This window comes from Lampetra planeri, chromosome 25 (assembly GCF_965212315.1).
Source record: "Lampetra planeri chromosome 25, kcLamPlan1.2.h2, whole genome shotgun sequence".
NCBI lineage: Eukaryota > Metazoa > Chordata > Hyperoartia > Petromyzontiformes > Petromyzontidae > Lampetra > Lampetra planeri.
The window spans coordinates 8541670-8548034 of NC_136131.1; positions in this window are offsets into that span (position 1 = coordinate 8541670).

Consider the following 6365-nt stretch of genomic DNA (forward strand, 5'->3'; position numbering starts at 1 on the left):
AAGGGTGGGGGGGCTTTCCTTCGTCTGTCGGGGATTAGCGATGGCAAAACCAACCGCTTCGGTCAAAATTCAGGTCACGATTTAAATGAGAACAATGCGGCCGTGTGCGGCGCGTTGCACGGGACGATAGCTGGCTGGCCCAGGTCGGTGTAAACGCTGGCTGGCCCCGGTGTAAATGCTGGCTGGCTGGCCCCGTCGGTCTAGCCGCTGGCTGGCTGGCTTTGGTGTCACCGCTGGCTGGCTGGCCCCGTCGGTGTAACCGCTGGCTGGTTGGCCCCGTCGGTGTAACCGCTGGCTGGCTGGCTTCGGTGTCACCGCTGGCTGGCCCCGTCGGTATAATCGCTGGCTGGCTGGCCCCGTCGGTGTCACCGCTGGCGGCTGGCTTTGGTGTCACCGCTGGCTGGATGGCCCCGTCGGTGTAACCGCTGGCTGGCTGGCTTCGGTGTCACCGCTGGCTGGCCCCGTCGGTATAATCGCTGGCTGGCTGGCCCCGTCGGTCTAGCCGCTGGCGGCTGGCTTGGGTGTCACCGCTGGCTGGATGGCCCTGTCGGTGTAACCGCTGGCTGGCTCTGGTGTGATGGTGAAACGGTTACCGCGCTGAACTCGCAGGTCGCCGGTTCGATCCCATCTCGCGACTTCGGTAGTTAGTTGCAGAGGTGTGGACTCGAGTCATGTGACTTGGACTCGAGTCAGACTCGAGTCATGAATTTGATGACTTGCGACTCGACTTGGACTTGCATAACAATGACTTTGTCCCACCTCTGAGATGTGGACTCGAGTCATGTGACTTGGACTCGAGTCAGACTCGAGTCATGAATTTGATGACTTGCGACTCGACTTGGACTTGCATAACAATGACTTTGTCCCACCTCTGGTTAGTTGGGAGGAAAGAGGGGTTATTTAAAAAAACAAAATACTTTACACAAGTGCTGAGCACAGGCCCAAACAACGGAAACGTCGAACCGCCAGCAACAAACAGCGCCAATACGATTTGCGCAATTGAGCAGCAGGGTTATGCGAGAGCTTGGGAAATGGGAGGAAACGACGTTAATCGAACCCACCTCCCACACCCGCCCCAGCTCTGTCGCAACGTCCAACTTATTAACCTGGATGCCCCCCCCCCCTCCCCATTATCCTGCATTAGAGCCCATGGTCCACGGGGGGAGCGAGGGGGGGGGGCGGTGTAGGGAGGGCAGGCGAGGGGGTGAATGTAATTTCCTGCACCAAGGCCATGCCACCCGCGTGCTAAAGAGACAAAGGCGCACCCCTGCAATCTGCTTGTGCTCAAAGGCACTGCTGGCGGAAGAAGGCTGAGGCTACGCCGGTGGGAGGAGGGGCAGCGCTACAGAGAGAGCACCTCCGTCTCGAGGCTCTTCCCACGCTGGCCGGGTGAGTGGGAGGAGTTTGCGAGTAGCCACGCTTGACCCCACCACACGTGACCTGCCGACCATAGGCTACCTGCGGTGTAGTGCACAGAGGTGGGGGGGGGGGTGAGGGACTCATTGTTGTCACTCCCCCCCTCCCATTGTTCAAATTGCTGCGCTGGGAGATGGAGTCCAACTTGGCCAACGTCCGACTCGCAGGTCCAGCGCGCTTTGCTGACCATTTACACCACAGCTGCAGCTCAAACAACAACAACAAACAGCAGCAGCGGCTTGTGCACAACTCTTGTAAGAAGTTGATGTAACTATAACACCCTCCCCACCATTCCCCATTGCTAAAACTCGAAAAGCAGCCTCGCCACCCGTTAGCCGGGAATGAGAGGACGCCCTTTTACGCTGATTCCAAGCAACGAGGTGGAAACGAGAGCACGAGGGGGAGGAGGAGGGGAACTGGAGCCGAGATTAAAACCTGCCCCCCCTCCCCCACCCCCCCGTTAATCACGCTCCGGTGAGCCGGCAACCTCCTGCGGGCTCCCCTCCTCCACGCGGAACAACCAAAGCGATGGAGCGAGCCAGCGGAATTCGTCGCTCCGGTGAGCCAGAGCAGAAATCCGGACCAGCTTTACGGTTGGCCGTAACTTTAGTGGGGGGGAGGGGAAACCGATTCGTTAAAGTTATTAAACACGGGCCAGCTCCGGGCGATGTTTACATCATCGTCGTAGTCGTCGTCGTCGTCGTCACCAACAATACTAATCATGAAATAATAATGAAGGCTCAAATCACGGAGTCGACGTCGTGGGTTTCCATCCCGTTGTGGGCGCCGAGATGTTAACTACCTCGCCCGGTATGCAGGAGGTTCGTGGGTTCGATCCCGACCCTGGCGCCTGCTGTATTCGTTTGGAGTTTGCACGTCTCTATCTCTCTCTCTCTTCCCGTGGTCGCGTGGATTTTGCTCCGGGTCCTCCGGTTTTCCCCTCCACGTTGAGAGTGTTTGGCCGCAAAACATTTCCACGTGACGATGATAATGAGCCCACTTTCGTTGAGCTATCGTTTGTGATGTCCAGGTCGCTTCCGAAACAAACAAAAAAACAAAGCAGCTACATAGATCAGTGGGGCCTTCGTTATCTGGTAAAATAAAATAAAAAGTTGAGATTAGTTTACATTTTACTGCCGTTGCAAGAGAGATCTGGCGGGGTGACGTCGCCTGCGTCGAAGCGGTCAGACCGGTGGTGCCGGACGATGTCCCTTTGTGGTCGCGACGGACAACCGCAGCAAGGAGCCAACGACAGCGGGTTTAAAACTCCGGGCCGGAACAAAACACATTCCTGCGGAGGGAGCTGGTAGGCACGTTGGGTTGCTCGGTAAATGGCCAGGGTCAACGGCGGCGTGGTGTATTCCGCAAATATGCCCGACTGTGAGGGCGGGTACAAGCCGGCGTCAGTAGGTTAAACGTTGAGTTTTATAAGGGCACCACGGGGTGACCAGCCCCTCCCCACCCAGCCCCACCCCTCCCACCCCCCACCCAGCCCCTCCCCACCCTCCCCTACCCACCCAGCCCCTCCCTCCCCACCCAGCCCGTCCCCACCTCCCCTCCCCACCCAGCCCCACCCTCCCCACCCAGCTCCTCCCCACCCTCCCCACCGAGCCCCTCCCCACCCTCCCCTACCCACCCAGCCCCTCCCTCCCCACCCAGCCCCTCCCCACCTCCCCTCTCCACCCAGCCCCACCCTCCCCACCCAGCTCCTCCCCACCCTCCCCTACCCACCCAGCCCCTCCCTCCGCACCCAGCCCCTCCCTGCACGACGGACACAATAATCCCCTGTGGGCTGGTGTAACCAGGGGGTTCCTACCAGTACAACATCCATGCCTCGTCTGTACGCCTTTCGACATCCTCTGGTCTAACACCGTTTTGAGACTAAGAAAGCTGTCACTGGTGTGGACCAATCAGTTGCAAAGACAATGCATATTTTATCAGAGTACGTTTTTTGTTTGCATTCTGACCACAAGTATTGTGGTCAATGCAGACATGATTCCTTGTAAAAGGTCTCAGTTTGGTGTTTTAACATCTTAGCACAGCTGTTTTGTTGCCAGAAAAAAGGGGAAAACCTCTTCTCAACATCCATGCCCACGTGCTGGTTTCCTTCCCTCGTCCGACGCGGGTTTCGGTTTGTGCGTTCTCGCGTACCGTACACCCGGATCACTTACTTCTTTCTCCATACTATGGGGGGGGGGGGGGGTAGATCGCGTAAATAAGTAAATGCGTCGTTAAACCCGCCACCACCCGACACAGCCAACTAGTAAGGGTTGTCACGTGAACAGAACGTGCCAATTCGTTACTAGTACAGCACTAGTGTATAGTGATGTATAGTGTAGAGTAGTGTAGTGTACTAGTACAGCACTAGTGTATAGTAGTGTTTAGTGTAGTATACTAGTACAGTACTAGTGTATAGTAGTGTATAGTGTAGAGTAGTGTATAGTGTAGTGTATTAGTACAGCACTAGTGTATAGTGATGTATAGTGTAGAGTAGTGTAGTGTACTAGTACAGCACTAGTGTATAGTAGTGTTTAGTGTAGTGTACTAGTACAGCACTAGTGTATAGTAGTGTATAGTGTAGTGTACTAGTACAGCACTAGTGTGTCGTAGTGTATAGTGTAGTGTATTGTGTAGTGTATAATGTATTGTACTAGTACAGCACTAGTGTATAGTAGTGTATAGTGTAGAGTAGTGTATAGTGTAGTGTATTAGTACAGCACTAGTGTATAGTAGTGTATAGTGTAGTGTATAGTATAGTGTACTAATACAGCACTAACCGGTGTGTTGGAGAGCAAAGCCACAACATTTACAATCTGAGTAACGACGTTTCGCCAGTAATTACAACGCGCATCATCAGGCGACAGCCAGATTTCTGGAGAAATCCTCCTGTTTCGTTCCTTAAATAGAGGGATAGATGTGATGACGTCACTTGTGAGCCCTTCACGTGCTAAGGGGAGGGGGGGGGGTTAATGAATATAAATTGCAATGAGTATCCATTGCCGCTTGGGTTATTCACATGGTAATCGACGCGCATTTTTTTTATTTCAATCTTGATTTGAAGCTTTCGTGACTGCAGGAATCCGTGCTCTTTGGTTCTTTCGGTAAAGTCACGTAGCTAGAACATTTTAAAAAATCACGACGCTTTCGAAGGAAAGTTCCGGACTGTGTATGTACTGTATGTTGGACTTCTTTCGCACCGTACGTAGTTGCAAACCGTGCTAATGGGAGACTGTGGGGGGGTGGGGTTGCGATGGAGCAGAGGAGAATGAGTGAACGCTCTCTCGCTCCGTTCAACAACGTGGAACAAGACTGCAACACAAACACCGAAGCCACCACGAACACTGCAGACGTGGCGCGTGTCCATTGAGTCCGTCCGCTTGTACGCCACGGGGGTCAAGGTTCGCCGTGTGAGTGGTTTGTGTTTGGGTTTCACGCCATCGAGGATGGGGGGGGGAAGGGCCGTGTGAGTGGTGAAGGCCGCGCTTCCCGCGAGGGAGGGCGGGGAGGCGGTAGCGCAGCGCCCATTCCCGCTCACGGCTCTAGATCGCGAATATCTGAACCGGTTTTGTCAGTAATGATATCTTGGTCGATTCAGCCTTAAATGAGTACCTGGTACGGCCGAGTAAACATCGTCAGCATTGGGGAGACAAAGGTGGCCGGGCGTGGTGCCTTGTCACACCACGCTCCACGCGCGGCGATCCGGCCTCCCATTGGTGCTCGCTGAACAGCACTTGCCCCAAGTGTCTGTATCGGCTATCCGGGGGATCTTTGTCTTGTCTTTATTGCTGCTGCTGCTGCTGCTGTGGGGGCGAGACATTGCACGGAATGCAATCAATAGCAAACATCCGGGGGGTGGGGAGCGGTGGCGCAGTGGTTAGCGCGCCGCGCTGTGAACCCGGACACCTGGCTTTTTTCCAGTGAGACCCATCTCATCGTTGTCATCATCAACCCCAGAGGACCCTGGCTCCTGGTTCGTTCCAGACACACACATCTCGTGATAATATTACTCTTTGGTTCTTTCGGTAAAGTCACGTAGGTTTAGAAAATAAAATAAAAAAAATTCTACCCACGTGACTTTACCGTAATAACCAAAGGGTATGGACTCCTGCAGTCACGAAAGCTTCAAATCAATTATAATAATACTTTCATTTCATATAGCAGCGTCATTTATGCCAAACAGGATCATCTGGCTGTCGCTTGATGATGCTCGTTGTTATTACTGGCGAAACGTCGTACTCGAATTGTAAATGGTGTTGGTTTACTCTCCAATACACAGGTGTGCTGTACTCGTAACGAATTGGCACGCTTTGTTTACGTGTCACGCCCTAGTAATTGGCTGTGTCGGGTGGTAACCAATATTATGGATAATGTTGGTCGCGAAAGTCTACGCGTTAAACTGAGCATCTCACAACGCTGTACATTAATTTCATAGATAAGCACCAAATCCCATACACACACACCAAGCAAATGAAACCCCTACTACCAAGCACAAAAAAATGAATAAACAAATCAAGAAATTACACCAAAATAGAAAGCACAAACAACAACAAAGTTATAAAATAAATTAGTCCATTAGGTCTACAACATCCCAGACCACAATCGCAACTTCACAACCAGGGAACCTTCATCGAACCCCCCCCCCCCCGTGGGTTTCCTGGTTCGCCCCCATTCACAATGACCCCCCTCCCCCCCTCTTACTCGACCCCGCCAGACGGCATGGACGTGGTTCAAGCGAAGCGCTGTCACTCGACTCACGCAGACAGACCGAGGAGACGCCTCCTTCATGGACTTCGCAAAAACGCCACGTGCGTTGGCGTCGTGGTTCGCGCGGCTGCGCTGCGAACCTTGGAAAGGAGCCCGAGTTCGATCGACTTGCTCACGGCCACCAACACCGGTGACGATTATCTCGAACCGGTCCTGGGCCCTCCCCTTGGTGGACTCAGCCTGAA